Raw genomic sequence first — 24,761 nt, forward strand, 5'->3', positions numbered from 1 at the left:
ACGATTTCTTTTCCATATGGGATCCTTCACTTTCATTGGTGTTCACTTCAGTCAGTGAGAAAAGTGTAACTCGGGACACTCCCACTTTATGTCCCCATTGTTCTTCATGTTATTTGGCTTCACTGCTGTTTGTCTTTGACTTTCTGTGATCTCTGCTTGCTACATCAATGTTTCTATCTCTGTGTCTGATGTGTTCAGGCAAACAGTTACATGCCATAATTTGATATGTGACCTTAATACCACACATCCTCAGCTTTCTTGAGCCTGTATTTGAAATCCTAAAGCCTTGTTGGTATGTCAGGCTTATTAGCAGCAGCCACCAGAAGCCTTTCAATGCAGGTAAGAGCTTCTTGCAGAATTTTCAATTGTTTCATTTATTCAGAAAAGCAGGGCTGCTTTTGTGTTTTCATTTTTTTCTTTTCCTTCTTTTGAAAAATTTTGGAATAATAACTTCATTTCTCAGAAAATAATGCAGAGTAGTTGGTAATACTGCTACTTTTTAAATAATATTAATATTATCAGAATCTCAATGTGAGTACAATATTATTTTTTTATTATTCATTTTTGCAAACGTTTAAAACAATTATTGCACTAATTCGATAAACCAGAGCACACTTCTGCATCTCTCAGAATAGTTTTTCCCTAGCACAGATCTGTAGTATGAAAAATACTACAATATATGCTTTGCCTTGACATTTCTGTCACCTTGACCCCACTGGGACCTTTGTAAGCTTTATAGCACGCTTACTCCAAACTGCTGTACCTTAGATGCAAACAAAGACTTCCATTTATTTGGCCTTCTCTCTCAGTGCCAGAGTACTTTTACAATCTCATGGTACAGCTTGAGAAAGATCATCTCAACACTAATCCAAAAATTTTCTGATGGTATGAAACACATTCTCGATACAGGAAAGTAGAGAATAAAGGAGTATTCTGCAGGGTAGTAAATGCAAAGGGGTGTGAAGAATGACTCACAAGTTGCTTGTTTCACTCTGTTGGCAATAACAATCTGTCAGACAGCTTACCGGGATTCACTCAGTGTCTTATTTGAATATACACCAGGCCGAGGAGGAACACCTTATCACAGAGATGTGAGCAACTGTGATAAATTTGCTGTATCCAGCTGCACTGTGCTGATAAGCACCCAAATTATATTCTCTCTACATGCCTGCTCTAATTAAAAAGAGTCTCTCAGTTTTCTGCAAGTCACCATTTGATGTATTTAATCTTTGTTTAAAATGATGCAAGTAGTGCATAAAATTTTGAGATTAGGTTTTCCAGTTCTTCAGGTAATATGGAAATAAACAGAATATCGCATCCGTGCCCTCTTTTCTCCGACCGCCTGCTGCTCTCACTTTCAGTCTGTGCACATGGAAGCTGACATCATCAGTATTCAGCCCGCCTCTTCCCCCTCCTGTCGCTTTTCACAAAGGAGCCCTCGGGGCATTAGTGGTGAACCTCTGCCCACATGGGACCTGTTGGTCCCCCTGACACCTGTCTCCCTCAGGTTGACCCCAGTCACGGTATGGATCACGCTACGATGCCTCCAAGTCTGAATCTGTCGGCATAGTCAGACATTGACAGGCAGATACCAGTAGCCAGCATGCAATAAGCTTTTGAAAACAAAGGAAAGCTTCCAGAGAACAAATTAAAAGTATCAACAGTAAGATCATATTTATTTGAACAAGTCTGGTCACTTTCACGGTCTGGTTGACTATTGATTGTCAAGCACTTTAGCCGAGAGATACACTTAATGGAATTAAAAAAGTTTTCCAGAATTGACTTGGAAAAGGCCAGGGCTGTAACGGTGGTAAAAGTCACGCTGAAAACAACAAGATGGAAATCTCTGCCAGCAGAAATCAATGCCTATCACTATGTACAGTATTGTATATGATGTTAAAATCTTTACTCTTTTTCTGTCACATAAAGAACAATTAAGTTTTGTTTGACGTTTCTCCATGAATAGCTAGAGAGTCATTAAAAAGACAGATGAATACATTCCAGTAACTGTGTCACTATGAGTTATTGAACCAGTATACCATAAATGTCTATTTGCATATGTTCCGCATGCTCATTACACCATAGTACTTTGCTACATTTTATAACTGTCTGCAATACAGACAAAACATTGGCTCCGGAGAGATCTCCTAAAGAATATCAGCCCCTGACTTTAATTATTTTTGGGTGATTGTATTTCCAGCATCACTGAGGTAGAAGAAACACAAAAAGCTGTTTTGTGTATTGAGTTCTTTCCAAGCTGCTGCTGTTACAACGTGTTACTCATTTTTCATTCACGTTGGCTCCTGTCAGATTCGCGCTGCAGTAGAAACCATTTGGATGTTGTTTCAATTATTTTTTATTTTAAGCTAACTATTTAAATCCATTAAAATATGTCTTGGTATTTTTGCAAAAATAAATGTGCTTTGTCACTGTTTTGGAAAATGCTTTGGGCTCCGTTTCTTCTTTATATACATATCATATTGGGCTAAATCATTATTTATAACTGAAGAACCTGTTTTTAAATTGATAATAATAATGTATACTTTATTGATCCCCATGGGGAAATTCCTCTCTGCGTTTAACCCATTCACTCAGTGAAGCAGTGGGCAGCCATTGGGCGCCCGGGGAGCAGTGTGTAGGGACGGTACCTTGCTCAGGGGTACCTCAGGGTAGCCGTTCAGTGGATTCGGACCTTTGACTGTCCGATCACGGTTCCACCACTCTACCTACTGAGCTATCCCTGCCCCCTTATAATATTAAATATCAGAAATTTTGTGTGTATCCACACATCCTAATTAAAAACGCAGGCCTGATTTTACAGTCATCTTTGCAAGACTACTACTGTAAACACACGTTTTACAACATAGTACTGCATGAATAAGTTAAAAGAGGCTTTTTCTGGACTCATGCATGAGCCAAAAGATCTGCCACTCAACTCTGATCTACATTTGAATCGCTGATTTTTTCATATTTCTATATAGACCTGAATTTCTTTCTATTTCTCTTTTGATCTTACCTGTCGCCTACAGTACTGAATACAGTCACGCATATTCACTCTGCATAGTTATACCAGCTGGAACTTTTTTTTGCTGACAAGGCAAACTGTTCACTTGTTCCACATAGCAAGCCATGAAAGTGACTCTGTGTTTTACATCCTAACTGCACAAAGTAATTTACCCTGCAGCAGCTACAAGAGCCAGACAACAACTTACAGTTACCGTGAGCTGTATGGCTTTTCATTTGTGACTACTGAGGCACAAATTTAAAGTTGCCAGTAATCAAACCTGCATCTATCATGATATTCTTCTCTCTAAATTTAAAAATGACTGTGTGCGGTCTGCACAGAGACAGGCTTACCTCCACTGAACTTGCAAGGTAACAAGCTAGCTAACACAGCATGGCACAAACTAAGGAAAGCTGATGCTGAAGGCGGACAATTTCAAAAGACACACGGGACTGATTAGCCCACATCTTTACCGAATGTAAGAGAGAGGCCTGTTTATCCATTTGCCACGAGATGATCACTTTTTTCAAAAAACATAATTTGAGTCGTCATTTTCAGTCCACACACCACCAGAGATATGGAGCGATGGACAGAGAACAGAGGCTTCAGAAAGTCACTGAGCTGAAAACAGGCATGCAGCTACAGAAAAATATGTTTCTTCAAACTATATCTCAAAGTAAGGGAGCTGTAAAGTTTCATTTTCATGTGCAGCCAGTTCCACAGCAGACAGCTTGGCTATGTTGCACACGTAAATATTGACTTGTCATGCTCATAATATGTGTAAAATAAGTCAAATGAAAGGTTTCATCATTTTCCTTTAATGTCAGGATGTAATTTGTTTTATTTAATTCGCCATACAATCACACATATTCGGGCTCGTAAAACAGGTTGTTGTGAGTTGTCTGTATACTATTTTGTTGGACTACAGGTTTTTAAAGCTGCTGAGTGGTTGAGACTTTATTTGAATCCAATTATATTTGAGAATATGTATGAGATATGCATTTTCAATGTCAGTTAAACCTCAATGAACTAGCACTTGATGTGATTTTACAGCGTGGTACAAAAGTCTTATCCTTTAGTTGTTGCTTCCACGCAGCCAGACTTTTAAGGTGGTCTTTAGGAATAAATGTTTGATTAATTCACACCACCTAAACAGAGGCTTAGAAGTTTAGCAAATATCTTAACAATCTGTAACAGCCTCAGATTACTGTATATTTGAGGTTATATATGAGGTTAATTTACCCCTGATTTGCCCCTCTCAACAAACAGTGCAGAAATCTAATCCTTGGATTTTGTTGTTCCAGATTTTTGGATCAGAATATCTCTTTGTCATCACTGAGAAAGATTATCTGCATCTACTGATCAGCAAACATTAGAGTGATGTTTGAATAACAAAAGCTCAAATCTGCCATGGATACAGAGCAACGAGAGCAGCGTGTAATTGACTGGATGTTACAGTACATTAAAATGTGAATATGAATTTGCATTTTATGTGCTTGTTTTTAGACTTCGTATTACATTTGCAGCTGCAACTACCAAGGACCTATATATCATTAAACAAATGTTTGTGTAGCAACTAAATAATAGTGTTCAGCGTGTGATGTATTTATTAGATACATTCACATTAATATTGTGCTTTAGCCTCCCGGAAATTAAGTTCTGTTTTGACCGCCTCTCTATCTGCTCCAGTGTTACCGGGTTCCAGATAATGACGTTCTCTGCATTTCTTGCAAGGGAACATTTCCCCAGCTATTTGTCAGTGTCCACTTTTCGGTGTACAGTCTGTCATGTCACACTTGTCTCTGCAGCCAGGACATGAGACACACGAGGACTCGGGTGTAAGGCCAGAGCTTTGCTTGTCTTGTGATACCGAGCCCTCTGGTGAGAAATGACACTCAATTTGTTTCCCATCATGCTACCTGTGCAGTCGCGTATGATTAACGTACCCCTGCCAAGTGACCCGTGACGTGTTTTTCACCCAGTCTGACTAGGCCTGCTTGGGTAGTCGCAGCACACGTAGCCCCTGACTCACTGAGCGTACGGTAAACTTGTAGATTTAACCTCACACTTTCTTTAATGCACTCACATCTGGCAGAGTGTGCACTTGTGTTGGTCTTTTAACATGTAACAGAATTTAGAAAAACTCCTCCAAAACTGTTGGCAAGGCTTAGAAGTGCAAGGATTTGCTCTATTTGCAATTCAGCCCACTGGAGAAAACCTTTCTGACACCATTACTTTTTGAACAGAGTGATGTACTTTCATACTGAGAAGTGCAGCTGCTGAAAAATACAGCAGGATGCAGGAACTAGCCAGGTGACAGCTTTACACTAACCGAAGGTTTGATCAAGTGGAGAAAAAATAAATAAATCTAAACTCCTCCATGTTGTGGAGGAAATTGCTAAAATGTTGCATGAAATGTGGCATACATATGTTGCGGAGTGATTCTATTCTTGATAGGTAAACATACGAAAAAGGAGATGTTAAAGGAAGAATAAATTACAGCAAGGGAAAAATGGTGCAGACTGGGTCTCCCGCAGATGTGTGAAATGTGTTCTTGTTGGCCTTTGGGGAGGAAAATTGGAAAGACTAGACGACAGTTTAGAGAGGCACAGAGGGAAAGAGGAGATCTGTCTTCCACAGAGACCTTGTCTGTGAAAAGAAGATATGGAAGGGACATGTTTATAGATCCGTGGACAAAGCGAGGCACGCACGCTTGCAGGCACACACCCCAGACCCAAAACTTCCCGAAATACGACTTCCTCACTTGAAAGAAGACCGAAATACTTAAGAGAGCTGGAAGAAGGGGGGAGAAAAAACTGATGGAGTGAACAGCATGAAGTTGCAAATGTGAGCTTGGGGAGAAGAGAAAATAGCAGTCTGCGTCACATGCTGAACATATTTTTTCACAAGGCTGATACTAAAATAAAAGTAATATTCAGCACTGTCAAAAACATTTGTCAGAAATCTTTTCAAAAGTTGTTCACTTTGAAGTTGTGGGAACTTTTGATGCCTCGTTTTGACACCGGAGCTATTATCTAACATCTGACTCCACCAGCTACCCACATAAAATATCTAATTTACCATTACAGAGCTCTGGATGGAACCATACCTTGTATGGGGAGGAAGGAGAATTTAATGTAAAACTGGAAATGTATTTTGCTCGTGTACAGCTTTGTCTTCCTCTCAGATGAATTGCAGATTAAATGTTAAACTGTTGTGTCTAAAAGAAGAGCCGATTCTCAGAGTATATTTCTGTGGCGAGTTCTGTGTGCATGACCCCTATCAACACTGTCTTTGAATCGCTGCTAGAGACAGTGAGGGGGGGAAAAGAAAGAAAACTAGCCGTGAAGAAAAATTGGTGAGCCTTAAAGAGTTCAGAGGGTTTAGATTGGAATTATGCAAGACGATTAGAAAGACAAAACAAACAGTCGGTAGTAGCAGAGTAAGTTCTCTGAACGAGAAACTGTACCTCCGTAAAGTGGGACGGCGAAAATATACTGTGCAACACATGAGAGACTAAGCAGAACCTAATTTAAATTGTGCTTTATTTTAGAGGTACAATGGAAAAAGACCACAGAGGATTCACTCATCAAACAACCCAGGAAACGTCTCCATGGGTAAGGAAAGAAAAAAGGAATAATAATTGTGTACACTCTGAAGGTCTAAGATTTGTCATTATAGAATGGGAGAACAGAGGGAGAAATAATAAGCAAGGGATTTCTAACGTTATTTAAAGAAGTTCTAATCATTAGTCCGCTGTGCAGCACGGTCAGAGAAGCCACCGAGGCTGCCTCCTGTGAAAAGAACATGATCAAAGAGGATGAAGGTTAAATAAGTTTAAAGACAAGGGAACTGACGGGGGTTTCTTTGCTGCTCGCACTATGACAAAAAGGAAGATGTATAATTTGTATAAAACCTTAAAACATGGACAAAACGCAGGGAATATGCTTTATAGATTTACCGAAATTGTAAGGAAATGAAAATAGAAAACAAAATAAAGGCAGCTTGCACTGAAAAAAAGGGACTGGCCATCTCTTGGATTTATGTAAGCATCTTGCATGTATTTAACACAATTGCCTCATGTTTTAAAGATAAATGTAACTATATAGTGTAAAAACTACATGATATGCAGAAAGGGTGTATTAAATTGTTTATATCATGTTCAGGTGAAGTAAGTCAATAAGATAGCAACGTTAAATCTCGTGAAACCACGCGTGATTTCATCTCGCGGGCTTTGGATCGTGGTTTAAAAAATGCATCCATCTCAGTCAAGTCGAGCAGCCAACTCTACGTTTTTTGGTATGTCTTGATTTTTTGAATTAATATTTACCATATTTCAGCCAAATGTAGTTAAACGTCTAAAGTGCCGCCATGTAACATGCTAAAAAAGAGCCGTTAGCTTATTTGCTGTTTTATCTGTTATCAAAGAATTGGCGCTTTTTCATTTGAATTTGTCTTTGGCACAAGAGCCGTAATATCACATTAAACCTAATTACGAGGCACTCATAACATAATTTGGTTTTCTGTGTGAATAGATTTGACAACTGACTCTTCAGTTACATTGTGTATTTACTGCACCGTGGTGTTAGTGAGATTTTGGACATTGAACAGCTTTAGCTAATATCATCAGCGGTATTATGCTAGCTTACATCCCTACCCCTCCTGCCCTCACCTGCTGTCCTTTTGTTTTTGTTTTTGTTGATGCACATTGAGAGACCACATCTATTCTGCATTTCACCAGGAGTCAGCTGATGGATTGTGGGTTCAAGGTGTTATGGTAAGAAAGTATATTCTATTTTCGCTTAAGGTTTCTGTAACTTAATTATAATAGGTTTTTTATAATTATTAGGTGCATGCATACTCAAATAGACCACCCTATTAATACAACTGAGAAATCCAAAATCTGCCATAGGTTTGACTTATACCTGTATGTATTGTCAGAAAGGTGATTACTGGACTCACATTAATGCACACTTGAACTAAAATGAGGTTGTAACTTGTGGGTTCTTGGGTTGCAAATCAGAAATAAACATCTTTGGATTTTTTTAATCCCATAAGATCTGGAAACACAGTTTTTATTCAACAAAACATTACTGATTATTAACCAAGCACAGTGCCTGCTGTTATTTCAAAATAATTTTATGTCATTTCAGATGAAATGCAGCATTCCAGTGCATCCCAACCATGCCTTTACAGGTTTCTGACGGAGCTGAGTTTCTCTCTGACAGTCTGCTGAAAGTGTTTGCAAAGTGATCGGGGGAACAGGGCACAAAGCTAAAGGATGTAGCTGCCATGATGACAGTAAGAACTTTAAAATTCTTTAACTACAAAGTGTATATGTATTGCATTAGGTCAGTAAAAGATTTTTATGCTGCATCCATTGAAACAGTCAACTATTACCTGTGAGTACTGATTCCACCGAAAGGATGCCATAATTTTCGTCATGCATTTACTGGCCCACTGAGAAAAATTGATCTTTTTAAAAAAATAAATGTTCTGGAAACTATATATCCATAAAGTTGATGTCAAACAGGAACTTTTGATATTGCTTTGTAGATGCTGGTGTTGCATGTTGACTGGTTTAAGTTTTGGTCTGGGATCATTTTCTTCTCTGCTACTGAAAAGTTCACAAATCTCTGTTTTCTTTGTTATAATACTTTAGGATGACATTAATGCTCAAAGGGAGTCTCATCAAAGTGCTCCGCATCTGTGTGAAAGACAATTGCAACATCTTGGTGCAGGAGTTCATGGTGAGTGTTTTATGAGTAGATTGTGGCTTTGCAACATTTTAAAATGCATTTAGTTATCCACTTGATCCTCATTGGACCAGTTAGGACCAGTAGTCCTCTTTAATAATTTGAAGTTCACATGAGGCCTGGTAGTGAACTCAGCCGCCGGCCCTTGAGGCCCCACCCCTGTATTAGGGGTCACATCAGTGTGAAAAAACTTTAAATTTGTCATTCTAGTGAACAAAGGAAAATCCCACCAATATTTACATTAGCTTTTGTTTGAAAAAAAAAAAAGACCAACAGCTAACCAAATTGTGGGGCTGAAAGTCTAAATTCTAACATCTTCTGAGTGACAAAACCTGGATTTCTGATGGGCCGGTGTCTTTCTAAGAAAAACTAATGTAAAGCATTTGAAATTATGTTTTTCACCCTCTCTTAGAAACTCTGTTAGACCATGAATGGCAGCATGGCAGGCCACTCTTTGGCTATAGCTATTTACTATGTTGCTTGCATTGGTTTAAATTACTCTAACATTAGAACTGGTAGATTCAAAAGAGATGAGTTTAAAAAGGAATCTTAAAGAAATGTTTTGTGTTTAACCAGGACTTGACTGAGGCCACTGCACAGATTGAGAAAACCACAATGAACATCTGTCTCCAGAGGATGCACCAGGCAATGACTTTTCTGACGTTGGCATCATCATCGAGGGTATAGTAGTTCTTCAAGATCTGGATAACGTGACCTTTGCAGTAGCCATGCTGTTTGGACCTTTTTTATTCCTTCAATATGAGTTACCCATCACAACTCTGCTACACTTTTGAGGTGATTCAAAGGGTGGTAATTGAGTTGGAAGCAACTCAGCTCTCAAGAAAAGCTCACAACTAAGACAAAACTGCTCCTGCAACGAAGCTCACTGTTATGCATGTGAGGTGACCAGCTCTAGGTGAGAAGACATTTAAATCTCACACTTGTTCTGCTGCATTTTTGAAGCTCAATTCCAGGAACAGATCGCAGGGTTCATTTTTATATACACTGCAACTGCCATGAGGACGAGCCGTTTTTTTGTTGTTGTTTGTTTTTCCTTTTGCTCTGTACAAGTTCTGTTTGTCTGTTTGGCAGCATTTTTAAATTTCTCTTTGTATTTTTTCTTTCTTTTACTAGTGAAGAGATGTAGCATGAACAGTTATGCAGTCTAAATATCCCATATGGGTCGTGTGAAATGGTGTTTTCAGTTTCATTCAGTTGAAGTAAGGAACGTTGAATATTTCTAAGCTTGCTGTTTTGAACCAAGATGTCACAGTATGATCAGTGCCGTAATTTTTGACAGTCACTCACCGTATCAATGTTATTTTTGCATCTCTTGAATAAAGGTTTTGACCTGCAAGTGCTAATTTCTTTAGTTATTGGGGTAAAATGGGTAATGTTAATAGGAAGGTGTTTGCCAATTCAGTAACCTAATTTAATGTTAATGGAAACTAACATTACCTCAAATTGTTTAGTTATAATTGTTGTTTAACTGAATCTTGATGTCAGAGGCCTTAAATAGAATGTTTTGTATTGTTCTTTCCCAACATTTTTCAAAAGAAAGAGTCTAATTTCTTTGCTGTGATTGATTCCAGAGAACACGGAAGAACTGACATTATTTAACTGTTGGTTTATATAGATTCAGTAGAGGAGTAATGTCAGTTTAATTCTTTACCTACTGTCAATGCAGTGAAATTAGACATTTTGTTTTGAAAGGTTACTGGTGGATGCCAGCAACCATCTTGGAAGAGAACAATATAATCTGTTATAAGGCCTCCTTTGAAAATTGTGTATTTGATACTAGAATATAATAGCAAAATGTAATTTGAAGATAACATGTAGTATTTAAGTGACCAAGTAGTATTGGGTAAAAGTTATTGAATGGTGTTGGGATAAAGTGAGAAAATTGTGAAGGATTAAAATATTTCAAGAGCTCAAATTACTTCATCAAAACATGTTTAAGTCACATTTTATCAACACAAATTGCACAGGTTTATTGAACATGAATAAATTGTGTTAATTTAACTCAATTGTTTAAGTTGCTGCCAAAGCAAAACATCTGTGTGCAACAAATGTCCACCATTGAATTAAGTAAATCCAACAACATATTTTTTTCAGTGTGGTTTCATTCCATATCAAAATGACTGAGCCAGAAAAAGCTAAACAGCTGAAAGTCTATCCAAATCTCACCATGTGGTGTAAGGTGAAAATCAACTGTTAGTCAGCTGCTACTCTCCAGATGTCCTTGTGTTTGCCAAGACTGAGCTCGCCCCCTTTTTTGTCTCAAACAGTCTGTGTCCCCTTTTACAGCACAGCACAGCACAGCGTCTCTCTTGTGATTATTTGTTGTTAACATCAAATTCAGCACTCATATAGCATATTCTGTGAATAAAACGACACGCTCGCGTGCCAAAATCTCGTCAGTACTTCAGTTTCGATTTGCACTCAACCAGTATTTAAAAGTAAATCATGTGGTATGCCTTCATAATTACACTTTTGTTATTTCTGTTTGGACTGAGCTAAAGACCGCCAGGCTTTCATTGCTAGTAGAAATGCTCATATAAACCATGGGTGATATAAGTTTATCTACTAGCTCTTGGCTGTTAATATAAAACAATACTAGTCAAAAAAAATTGTACGAGCACTTTAAATATGATATTGATTCTGCAATATATCCAACTGCTTCCTTTTTATTGGTTCCTATGCAGTAGGTTTTGAAAAATGCCGTAGACCTCTTATCACATAGATTAGAATGGATTGCTTTTAATATTACCTCCAATAACGGGCCTTTGTTCCAAATGGCCATTTCCCTTCATTGCATGAAAAGTCAACTTCCATTTGACAAGACATTTACTATGGCTTATGTGGCACAAACTGTGCATAAAGTTTCAAATTGAACTTTGGGGGGAAATTTGAGGATATTTGTGGGTGTTCTGTCTGAAACTGGAATTTCTGGATCATTACATGCATTTCTCCCTCCTGTATATCAATAGGCAGAATGTTACATTTCCCTTTCTGCCATTAGTCAAAGTGGGCTAATTTAAAGGAGGGACACTATTGGGGTTTGTGTGATTAATGACCCATGTGAGAGCAGCCCACAGTGGGTAATGGAGGGAAAGGGTTCTGTTACAAGCAGTAAGAATAAAATATCCTGCTTTTTTCCTCAGCTGGGGTCTGACAGTGTGTACGAGGTATAATATCGTTTCTGTACCCTCAATTCTGTATTTTCGGTGTCTTTCACAGTATATCCAATTTTAGAATGAAACAATTGCATTTTCTGTTGTGTACATTTATATAATATACAATCCTGGAAAGTACCTCTAGGCACGGAGTAAATGCCTTGTGCAAGGCCATTCTTATCATTTTGGTCATTTTGTCCTGGCAAAGCTCAAGAGACATTAGCTTGAAAGAGACGTCAAACTAAGCTAATTTATCTACAGACAGTTTTCTCGCTACACTCAACACATCAACATGGACCTTTTCTGACTGGATAAAAACAGCAGTCATGTCAGCATGAGATTTGCTTCAGAAATAATGTATTAGATTTGTTTTGTTTTTAAGTCTTCATACTTGAAGAACAAAGTTGTTAGTTATTGCTTCGATAGGACCAATACATCCGTGATATTATACAAGCATTAACAAATACTCATATGGCATATTTCTCACTTATAGGATGAGAAGAGAAATCAATAAATCAATGCATTTTTTTCAGCTTCTCCAGGTCAGGATCACAGTCAGGCTGGATCCTATCCCAGACGTCGTAGGCTGAGAGGCGGGTATTTAGAATTTCAAATTAACTTCACTAGCATGTCTTTGAATTGCTGGAAGAAGACCAAGTACCTGGAGAGAACCCATACAAGTACGGGGGACAGCATGCAAACACCAAACAGAGAAGGTAACCAAAACAGACTTTGTTTTGATCTCGGGTCTTAAAAAGGGCGACATGATTGATGACCTGATTGATTGATTGATGGTGGAAAAAAGACTGAAATTACATTCAGCCAAGCCCTCATCTTAAGGTAGGTTATTGTGCGAACAATGACCTCCTGAGGCCATTGTTAGGGAGGTCACTTTTTATAAGAAGGGCTTTGTCGAGTTATTCTTAGGTGGTTGAACAAGTAGGGTCAACTCCTATTGATCAAACAGCGATGCTTAAAAGATGTCATACAACTGCTGGCTTATGCCTGGCATAAGTCTGCTGGTGTTATCACTGACATGGAAAACTGTGGAATCAAAGAAATGTCAGGAAAGTTTGTTGCCGATGGAAGAATGTATGAGTTTTAATGTATGATTTAAATGTAAAAGGTTATATTTTAACATAAATCATCTTTTTTTTGTCAGCTTATCCAGCTAATGGACCAATTACGCTATGCCGTGGGGAGGCATTTGTTGTCTAAACCTAGAGAGAAATTTTATGGTTAGGTCTTCTGGTTGAAAGTTGTCCTACCACAGTGTTTTGTTTTGTTTTTTTGGTTTTTGCTGTTGTGTCTCAGAAAGGTAGTCTATGAGGATAAACTATGCATTGAAATATGATGTGATCCACTATGCGAATGTATTGCGTTGGGATTAAGAATGTGCTGGCCTGGTAAAATAAGTGAACATGAAAATCATTTTGCATGTTAGCAGTGTGCAAGTTTTGTCTTTCTTTGTGATGTGTTCATGGTTCATTTTATGGGATTAAAGCTGTAAAAAAAGATTAAAAACTGCAGGCATGACATAAATTATGTGACTGAAGTGTTTTGCTATTTATAAAAGCAACAAAATCCCTCTTTGCATTGCTCAGCTCTGCCATTTTTTTCATGAGACAATGAACCCTCCAAACAATAGAAAATGGTGCTTATATAGCGCTTTTCTACTCAATTTGAACACACAAAGCACTACCAAGCCTCATTCATCCATTCACACACACATTTATACCTTTTTTCATGCCTTCGTTCCGTGCCAAAGCACTTTTACATTCACTCAGTAACACTGATGGATTCATCGAGGGCAACACAGGGTTCAGCATCTTGCCCAAGGATATTTCAACATGCGGGTCGGAGGCAGGGGTCAAACCACAATACCATCTCGATTAGTAAATGACCCGTTGTATCTCCTGAGCCGTAGTCGCTCCAGTGTATGTATACAAAATCAGTTTTGCCAACCTGAATTTTCTACCAAAAACTCACTAATACATTAACTGCTCTGTTAAACTCCAAGTGTGCTTCATAAATGCTTTTTTCTCACCAGTGGTTTACATTCTCACCACATCGTTACACTTTTAGCACAGTTTCTTATGCACCTACTCTATGCCATGGGCTTGAGGCATCTTAGGGTTCCCTAGGGGTGGGTTTCTTGCGGGGGGTTGGTGCTGGGTCGTCATGACCTGGATGGGGCTTTGGTGCTTTCCAGATGGTGTTCTTCTGGCGGTTGCATGCAAAGCTGCTGGGGGGTCTGAGCCTGCAGACGTAGGTTACCGGCCTGGTAGCCAGGATACTCCCCTGCTGGTGACCCCCGCCCACAGCGCTCTCCCCTGCTCTTCTCTGAGTGGGGGCCGCAGTTGTCCTTGCGGGGTTTTCCTGGGGCTTTCATGCCCTGGGGGGCCTCTGGATGACTGGGAGCCTGGGTCTCATGAAGCAACCTTATGAGCTGCTGTCTCTGAAATAGCTTGTATTATTAGTGCTGTATGATGTTCAGTAACATTGTCATTATTATTTTGCATATGTTGGTTGTTGCTGTGGTTTCTCTGCTGTTTTGCTGCGTTTTTTGTTGGTGTTGAAGCAGATTCTCAGTGTTTTTTCTTTCTATCTCTCTCTATCCTGCTCCTTCTGTTAGCTTTTCCCCAACTTTTTGTTTTTTTTTCCTTTTCCATCCTTTGGTCTTGTCCTTTGGGGTTGTAATAATGCAAATAAAAAAATTCTAATAAAGGTCTAATGAAATATGACTATCAAGTGGACTATTGCAGCAAATGCTGCAATGCTTCATGTAAATCTGTTTGGCATTTTTGGCCTCCAGACAATTCTGATTGCTACACTGCCGGACAGGACAGGGGGGGCAAAAAAGTTGAGTCGCCATAGTAACCCTTGGCTGCTACACCCAGGTGATCCAAGTCACTTAGTACCTTTTTTTTCTAGCAAGAAAAACAAAACATGCACACACTATTTGTGTCATAATCTCATCTCCTGAAATAAAACAACAGTGCTGTATTTATTAAGTTGTAGCACCACAACCAAACAACAGCTGTCTGGCTAAGTAATTAAAAGGGGATAGCACTGTAATCTCTGATGTAACTTTTTTAATTTAAATATCCTCTATGTGAAGGTATCATCAGTGTGTAAACTCTGTGCTGCTGCGACGCATTTCAACAAATTTCAATTTTATCTGAAGGGCTTTGTGCGGTCTTTTCTCACACAGAATTAATACATGTCATAACAGCTGTTGCAAAACATCAATACACTGTCAAGCAATAAAAAAAAAGCTGGCTTTAAGTGAGAATGAAAAAAAATTGGCACAGACCAATAGAAGCAGCTAAAAATGTCATCTGTCTGGGAAGATTTGGGGAGCTCTCGTGAAGAGGCTTGCAATTATATTGCACATGTCACCACAGACAAGTAGATAAACAACACTCTTTCAGTTTGTATTGAATGAGCCTCAGAAATTGATTGCAATGAGTGTTTCATAACTGTAATTGCCTTTTTGATTCTGATCATTGATCTAAATCTGAACGATTGTCTAAGAAATGCAGAAAAAAATTATCAGAGTCTGAAAATGTATTTCATTAACCTTGATTTCCATATTAATGTAGAATATTACATTATTGATTGGCTTTGATAGTTTAACACATACAAAGGACCTGAGGGATTCTACCTTCAGGTTCATATTAAGAACAAGTAATACCCAGTGTTTCTAATTTCTTTTTCAGTTAATTTTCACAATAGAATTGGATGAACCTGTAATTTCATAGCTTTCAATGTGACTTAAAAAGGCATTAGAGAAAGGACGGGGGAGTCACTAACCTCTGTGACATGTCCTACATTTCCTATACTCTGTCTGGAGGCAGCCAGCCGACAAATACATCACCAGCCAGTCTGAGAAGACATTAGCTCACAATGATATTTGTAATGCGACATTTTTGGGAGAGGTATTTCTCATTTCATGACAGAACGAGGAAGGATAGGTATGGTAAACAGTGGCTCCAGAGAATAATTTGACCTCAGAAAAGCAGGGCCATTTATTTTCCTGAGCTTAATGATACAAATAATATGGTTGTATTTTATGAAGAAGTACCACCACAGCAAGGCATCTGCGTGCATTCAGTCCTGGAGCGATATTAGAAAAGAAACCATAGTCGCACAGCTTCAGATTTTAGCTTTATACTGTCTGGGCTTCCAAAGCTTCTTATCAAGATAAATATCATAAGCTGTCAGCACTGAGGTGGTTTTGGTGAAAAGTGCTATTGCCAGATCTTTGCTGAATGCTATATTCCAAGTTGAGCATGTAAGAGGGTTAACCCTCTGCACCCCATAATGGCCAAAGCTGGTCAGTTTCTACTCCTGTCTGTGATTAAAAACATTTTTGTACATACTATAATTTAACATTTCAACATTTAACAATAAACCAGTAAAAATCATATCTGTTCATTAAAAATGTTGCAATATTTTATGTTTTGTTTTTTTTTTTTGGGGGGGGGGGGGGGGGGGGTGTCTTGTTTTGTTTGTTTTTCTCCAAGTCACCTCAAAGCTCTGGACATTGATCCATAGTACATGTGGGCTGTCAGTCACTGTTTACCTCAGCTGTCGAAATGCCAGGTGTGAAGTGTTCACGTCTATTTACTCTGGAGGAGAATATGAAGCTCACTTCTGACCAATGACAGTGATATCGTGGTGATTTGTTGACAATATGCTGCATTTTTTGTCAGTAAGGGCTGCTGCTCGCCCGTTTCTAAAAAAATTCCCATGAAGTGGATCTAATGTCGTCAGACTTGCGCAATTAGCGAATAAACTGTCGTATGATGTGAGAATGTAATCAAACTATTTATCACAGGGTTAGGGTGTGATTTTCCGCACACTCAATGTAAGCTGGCATAATGTTAGCTTATAACCAGCTGTTGTTGTGATCACCCCTTAAGTCATCAGCTGTCTGGAGACAGGAGGGTCATGTGTAATCTGCTCACAGAAATGAACTGTGACAATATTGGGAATGAAAAAAAGCCTAGTTATGCATGTTTTCTTATATAATTTATAATTGACACTTTTTGATCTATTTTTTGGTTACATTTAGATGTTTAGCGCGTTCATCGAATTTCCCATTTATGTCGCTATTCTCAGGAATACAGAACATCCTAATTGAATTTTGTAGGTGTATCGAGGTCTTAAATATAAAGAAATGGAAGTACGCTGAAAATGTAACACCTGCATAACGTTACAACTTCATAAGCTATTCAGTTGTGTTATGATGGCACCAAGAAGTTAACATCTACTGCTGTCTGGTGAACTTTTGTGCCCTTTCAAATCAAATTCATCTATATCTTAACTCTAAGCGCCTAAAGCCTCTTCAGTACATCGAAAGCCCTGCACAGGATTTCTTTTTTTTTTCTGTTAGACTAACTGTAATGATACTCTTTTGTCAGACATTTAACATTTGACTAGTAAAGTGTAATCTGTGAACAGAATGGGGTAAGTCACTGGTAGGTCAGAGTCTACATTTGAGTCTACTGTTGAAGAATGTACATTTGTCAATAAAATGTGACCATTGACAGTTCACTGAACCCATAATGGATTCTTTAGCAACCCTATCAAGGATCTTCTTTGAAGAGGAGTACAGCCTGAGGGTTTTTTTCTGCAGTTTCAGTGAGAGGGCCTGTTACAAGCTCCCCTAAAGGATTCTTTGTTTCTTTTAACGGGTGAGAGCACACTGACTCAGCACATTTAGTTAATTCAAGATGCTCCAGATCAACTTGGGTGTTCTGTCACTGTCGCACATCAAACGAACCTTTGCCACAGCCCACCTTTCACAATAGGCCCAATTATTTCCCCAGTAACAGACTTGGATCTGTGCCCAAAAAAAAGCAAATTATTTTCCCACACTAGTTTCAAATAAAGAGCAAAAGTCTTTATTTAGTTTTCTACTCAGAGAGGCTTATTAATCAGCTGCAATATGAGTTTGATTCTTTGCATATGTGTTCGTGTAGTCCTAACGAGTTATTCAAATAAAAAAAAGAAGTTTGAATTAATTTTAATGAGTCCGTAACAAAAGGGCCAGAGCTAATTAGCTAAATTCTTTCTCTTTGAAAAATGGGTAATACTGACCCCCAGTTGAATATAAAACGAAGCCAAAAACATTAGAATATTCATTATGAAACATATTTATGTAACACTGTGAGCTTTATGTGACTGTGCAGTCCCATGGGAGGAGGAGGCAGATTGTAAGGTGGAAACACGGAGTTTAAGCTTCAAAGCACAATAAGGTATATTATATTAATTCATTCTGCTGCCTGCAGAGACTAAAGGAAGTGCAGCAGCATTATGTGCTCATGTGTGCTGCATCTCTGCTTCAGTTCCTTTCCACAATAATTTTCATTTTAAAGTTCAGGCATTGTTATAAAAAAGTCCCCTTTATGAAAGACAAAAATAGTTAAACATATGTACTAATACACTAGATTAAGTCTTTTTTGTTTCTTGTATCCTTTGGATGAGTAACAATACCGGATGCTACAGCAGCTTGATGCATGGTGCCACCAGAGCACTATACCATCAGGTATAGTCATTAAGGGACACAACAGGAAAGCATTTCTAATAATGAATGCAAGGACACGGACAAGAGGAAACCATTAACACTGTGAAGAAGAATCTTATAATAAAGGTGAGACCAGTGTCATGTTGTTAATGGCTACAATTATCCATCAATGAGCAAATGAGCCATCAGCGTTTACTACTAGCTCTCAATCACACAATCTGTCCTGATTGCTGTGCCAGTGAACAAGCGCCCCCACCACCACCACCTTTTGATCATCTCTAAAACCAGGTACCATTCCTTTAATTCCCCTGTCTGCCATTTTCACAGTCATTAACCATTGTTATACCAGTTTCAACAATGCCTGGGCTGGAAGTTGCTTCATCAGCTGAACTATTGCATATGGCACTAGCAGAGTGGTTAATTAGCAAAATGACTGTGCACAAATGACCTCAAAACATATCAACCAGCCGAGGACAATATCCATCAATCTATTTTCTTCTGCTTTCCAGGGTTCGGGTCATGGGGCAGCAATCTAAGCAGAACTGCTCAGATCTCCGTCTTCCCCATCACTGCTTCCAGTGATGCAAAGACGGTTCCAAGGCAACTAAAAGGTGCAATCTACAGCATGTCCAGCAGCATGGCTACAAACCTGTACACTGATGCCAAAAGACAAGAGATGGAGTCTTATCTTACATTAAGAGCATAAACAGTCAGTCTAGTGTTCCACAGAAGGAGCAAAACCTACAATTGTCCTCCTTAATCTAAAATTCGACCAGTGGAGATATTCTCCTTTCCAATGCCTTGGCATAAATTTTGTTTTGGTAAGTGAGACAGAATTTAATATTGTTGCTGTTGGTCAGCAGTAGACTCAGTTCTTAAGTCATAATTGCTGTTGTTATTAGCCAATTATCATCTGCTCAATTATATTTACGTAGTCGTGCCTATGCTGATTGCTTGTACCATGAAATAACAAAAGTTTATAGAGCTAATTAAAGCAAATAATGCCCTGATTGCTGTGACAGTGATTAAGTGAAAATATTGACTATAAATTTAGTGAAGGATTCCAAGAATCTATTGTGTGTGTGACAGAAAGATAACAGCAAGAGTGAAAGGGAAATTTTAAAAGATAGTAGTGTATGGTGTGGAGAAAGTTGCACTAACAAAAAGTAGGTGGAGCTGGAGGTTGTATAACTGAATATTCTAAGATTTTCACTGGGAGTACCTAGGATGGACAAGATTCGAAATGTCACAGGGAGAGCTCAGATTGAGCATTTTGGTGACAAAGTTAGAGAGGCAAGGCTGAAATGGTTTGGACATGTGCAGAGAAGGGATAGTGGATGTTGAAGCTCAGACTTAATTCATGAATGCAGTAAAGGGCAACATGCAGAGGGTTGGTGTGACAGAAGAAGATGCAAGGGACAGGGAGGCAGGTAATCCACTGTGGCAAACCCTAAAATGGACTTGAATCAAGAATTGTGTGTTCATTAAAACATAGCTGCATTATTATTGACAGACATAGCTGCATTACCAAATTACTGTGGTTAGTGAGCTAACAACTAACAAGCTAGCATGCCAGGAACAATACTGTTTTGATCTCTGTAGTGCGCAGTTCTCGTCCTCCTATGATTTTGTTCACAGGGTTAGATATGATTTCATTCAATCAAGAAAGACAGAAGAAAACTATGTTGCTTACTTTATGTCCCAACTGTCCTCAACAAACATGGTGGACCCTCATTTTGGGGTGAGATAGCACCTTTCAAGCTCCATGTTACAAAGATGCTCCAAAGACCTTCCTTAACTTAAAAAAAAAAAAGAATAAAGATAGAAATAAAGAAAAAACTAAGAAAGAAAAACCATCTGTAGAACCCCTAAATCTGGAGACCACAACCATCACTGACTTGGCCATCAACCGTAACATTCTGTGGCTGTACCTTGCGTGGCTGTGAAGCTTTCACACTGACAAAATATGTCTACAGACAGAAAAACATTAACACCTGCCAAAGGTATTGCTGCTACTGTGGTTGGTCCTGAGCACCAGATGTTGCTATGCTGGCACAGATACAGACAGAAGGTTGAAACAATTCCAGCTATCCTTGTATCATATGTTTTTACAGCAGATGAAGATACTTCATATGGGCAGGTACAACTACATTGGAAAGTACAGAGAAAGTGCTGTCTTTTGGACCTCGACATCTGCCACAGTTTATTCAACAGTGAGCAATCATAAACAAATGAAAACAATAAGAACCATTTTTACTGCATACAGTAGAAAGTATGAGACACAGCTTTTGTGCACGTATTTTATAAAGATGCACAAACATCTCCAGAAGGACTTTTCATATATTTTAATATCTTTTATTTTATGCTGAAAAATGTGATGTGTTAAATATATGTAAAATATCACTTTAACATGATTAAAACTATAAGCAACAGTTTAGATTTTTGACATTCAAGTAAAAATTCCACGTCTTTATAAAATGAAGCAAAATCCTCTCCTAAGCATGCTCCTGAAACATGCTAACTTAATGCTCCTCTCTAGGTTCAGGGCCCTCTTTGAAAGCACGTTGAGTACTTAACCAAATAGAAATTTGCTATATAAGGCAATTTGTCAATTAGAATTTCTGGCAAAAGGGTCTGTTATTCTCAAGAGTTTCACTTCCTTGTCAAATAAAGGTTAATAAACGACCAGAAGAAAAGATAAGACAGGGTTTTCACCATGTAAGATCAGTGAGTTGTCACAATTAAGGAGCCAGTTTATAAGTTACAGTTAAACTAGTTGCTCACACAGTGTCCACCTATGCTAGTTTCCTGTTTGTACAGGTCAAATCCCTTTACATCATTCCCTTATATGTATAAGAACGTTCCCACAAATACTTATACAGTGGGGAAAAAAAGTATTTAGTCAGCCACCGATTGTGCAAGTTCCCCCTGAAATCTGAAAGTGGCAATGATAACATGCCACTAGACGTGAACAGTTTCAAAAATTTTTCCTAATAATATCATAACGTCTAGCAAGCATCCGGCTGTCCAACATTTTAGTTTTGTGGCTCAACTCAGTTGCCCTGTATCACATGTATAGTATTAAAGAAAGCACATACAGTGGGGCAAAAAAGTATTTAGTCAGCCACCGATTGTGCAAGTTCCCCCACTTAAAATGATGACAGACGTCAGCAATTTGCACCAGAGGTACACTTCAACTGTGAGAGACAGAATGTGAAAAAAAAATCCATGAATCCACATGGTAGGATTTGTAAAGAATTTATTCGTAAATTAGGGTGGAAAATAAGTATTTGGTCAATAACAAAAATACAACTCAATACTTTGTAACATAACCTTTGTTGGCAATAACAGAGGTCAAACGTTTACTATAGGTCTTTACCAGGTTTGCACACACAGTAGCTGGTATTTTGGCCCATTCCTCCATGCAGATCTTCTCGAGAGCAGTGATGTTTTGGGGCTGTTGCCGAGCAACACGGACTTTCAACTCCCGCCACAGATTTTCTATGGGGTTGAGGTCTGGAGACTGGCTAGGCCACTCCAGGACTTTCAAATGCTTCTTACGGAGCCACTCCTTTGTTGCCCGGGCGGTGTGTTTTGGATCATTGTCATGTTGGAAGACCCAGCCTCGTTTCATCTTCAAAGTTCTCACTGATGGAAGGAGGTTTTGGCTCAAAATTTCACGATACATGGCCCCATTCATTCTGTCCTTAACACGGATCAGTCGTCCTGTCCCCTTGGCAGAAAAACAGCCCCATAGCATGATGTTTCCACCCCCATGCTTCACAGTAGGTATGGTGTTCTTGGGATGCAACTCAGTATTCTTCTTCCTCCAAACACGACGAGTTGAGTTTATACCAAAAAGTTCTACTTTGGTTTCATCTGACCACATGACATTCTCCCAATCCTCTGCTGTATCATCCATGTGCTCTCTGGCAAACTTCAGACGGGCCTGGACATGCACTGGCTTCAGCAGCGGAACACGTCTGGCACTGCGGGATTTGATTCCCTGCCGTTGTAGTGTGTTACTGATGGTGACCTTTGTTACTTTGGTCCCAGCTCTCTGCAGGTCATTCACCAGGTCCCCCCGTGTGGTTCTGGGATCTTTGCTCACCGTTCTCATGATCATTTTGACCCCACGGGATGAGATCTTGCGTGGAGCCCCAGATCGAGGGAGATTATCAGTGGTCTTGTATGTCTTCCATTTTCTGATGATTGCTCCCACAGTTGATTTTTTCACACCAAGCTGCTTGCCTATTGTAGATTCACTCTTCCCAGTCTGGTGCAGGTCTACAATACTTTTCCTGGTGTCCTTCGAAAGCTCTTTGGTCTTGGCCATGGCGGAGTTTGGAGTCTGACTGTTTGAGGCTGTGGACAGGTGTCTTTTATACAGATGATGAGTTCAAACAGGTGCCATTCATACAGGTAACGAGTGGGGGACAGAAAAGCTTCTTACAGAAGACGTTACAGGTCTGTGAGAGCCAGAGATTTTCCTTGTTTGAGGTGACCAAATACTTATTTTCCACCCTAATTTACGAATAAATTCTTTACAAATCCTACCATGTGAATTCATGGATTTTTTTTTTCACATTCTGTCTCTCACAGTTGAAGTGTACCTCTGGTGCAAATTACTGACCTCTGTCATCATTTTAAGTGGAGGAACTTCCACAATCGGTGGCTGACTAAATACTTTTTTGCCCCACTGTATAACCCCGATTACAAAAAGGTTGGGATGTAAAAAAACAGAATGTACTGATGTGCAAATCTTATTAACCCATATTATACTAGGAGTAGAACTCGGAACAGATATCAAATGTTTAAACAAAAAATGTATTATTTTAAGAAAGGAAAAAACCCCAAAACAAATAACCCATTTTGAATTTGATGGCAACTTATCTCAAATAAGTTGGGACATGTTTACCAGTCTTCTCTTCTTTTAACAACAGTCTATAGATGTGTGGGAACTAAGGAGAAGAGTTGCTGGACTTTTGTAAACGTAATGTCCCATTCTTGTCTGATATCGGATTTTAGCTGCTCAGCAGTCTTAGATCTTTGATGTATTTTTGTTACCAACAAAATATATATATATATATATATATATATATAGGCAAAATGTCAAGAGAGCAGGAGTACGCTTTCATTGAGTAAACTAACTACTTGAGTCAGCTCAAGTAAAGAAAGAGGTAAAACTCTTTTTAAATGACAGACTGAGCTGGGACGAAAAGCATACAGGTAAATGTCCAAGGAGAAATATTTCCACATTACTGACTTTTTCAAAAAATAAAGTAAGAAAATGTTCACAGTCTTAATTTTTTTTAATTGGGAGAGTAGGTATAGCAGGAGTCACGTCATCACTAATAGTGTCAAATAACACCTTAGGATTAGCTTTGCTCTTTGAAACCAGTTTTGAAAAGTAGGCGGCATCACATCTCTGACCGAAGTGTTAAAAGAACTAAAAGATCCTTCAAATAAAAACGGTGAATGTGTAAACGAGCTGATCTCCACAAGTGCTCAACTTTTTTGAAAAGCAAAAAAGTGACTACAGTCAGTTATTCAAGGCGATGAAACAGGAGCTAATCTTGTTTTAACAAGTCATACTTCATCTAAAATAGAAGGACAATGCTCATTTAAAAATTTAGAGATCAACATTGTTACATGGGAAATTAAAAGCATCAGAGACATTCTCGGTAGCAAAGGAATTTAAGATATGAGAGCTAACTACACGGCAAATGGTGGCAAGAACCAGTTTAAAAAGTCCACAAAGAATACAGCGATGATCAGAAATAAAAATGACATCAGAACAAATAAAATATTACTTAAACTCAAAGTAAAAGACGGTCCAGAGTGTGTCTTTTGTTATGTGAGAGTCCAGACTCATGCTGGTTAAAATTAAAAGAATCCATGATGCTGTCAAAATCCATGGCAAAGAGGTCAGAGTCATGATCACTGTGTATGGTAATATCTTCTCAATTATGACCAATTTGATAAACAGTCACTGAAATACTATTTGGGCCAGATGGATGATACACCACAGCACGGTAAAAAGGAATCCTTATTCCAGACTTTAGTCAACTTTATTTCAAACCTTAAAACTGGCCAACATTCACTGAACGACAGGACAACCGGCTTCCAAACACAGCAGCAAGACCTCCTCCTCAACCAGACATATGAGGTTGGCTAATGAAGGAGTAACCATCTGGGAAAAGTTCAGTGAGGGATGAATAATTTGAGTTGTGCTGCCAGGTTCCAGTAAGTAATAAGAAACCCAGTTGTTTTAAGAGTATAAAATGAAC

General features: G+C 38.7%; 1 protein-coding gene and 2 long non-coding RNA genes across 3 annotated transcripts in view; 2 read left to right on the top strand and 1 right to left on the bottom strand.

The window, feature by feature from the left end:
- Positions 1–24,761, bottom strand: part of LOC146662507 (uncharacterized) — a 54,922-nt gene that overhangs the window by 4,569 nt on the left and 25,592 nt on the right. The gene's annotated exons all lie outside the window — the stretch shown is intronic.
- Positions 137–13,374, top strand: LOC146662508 (uncharacterized). Its single transcript, XR_014913382.1, has 3 exons — positions 137–339; positions 6,558–6,621; positions 12,470–13,374. It is a non-coding gene; the product is annotated as an uncharacterized LOC146662508 (long non-coding RNA).
- Positions 8,040–9,556, top strand: LOC146662509 (uncharacterized). Its single transcript, XR_014913206.1, has 3 exons — positions 8,040–8,305; positions 8,667–8,754; positions 9,337–9,556. It is a non-coding gene; the product is annotated as an uncharacterized LOC146662509 (long non-coding RNA).

This window comes from Rhamphochromis longiceps, linkage group LG9 (genome assembly GCF_057381845.1).
Source record: "Rhamphochromis longiceps isolate RC_006_pf linkage group LG9, R_longiceps_female_GT1.1, whole genome shotgun sequence".
NCBI lineage: Eukaryota > Metazoa > Chordata > Actinopteri > Cichliformes > Cichlidae > Rhamphochromis > Rhamphochromis longiceps.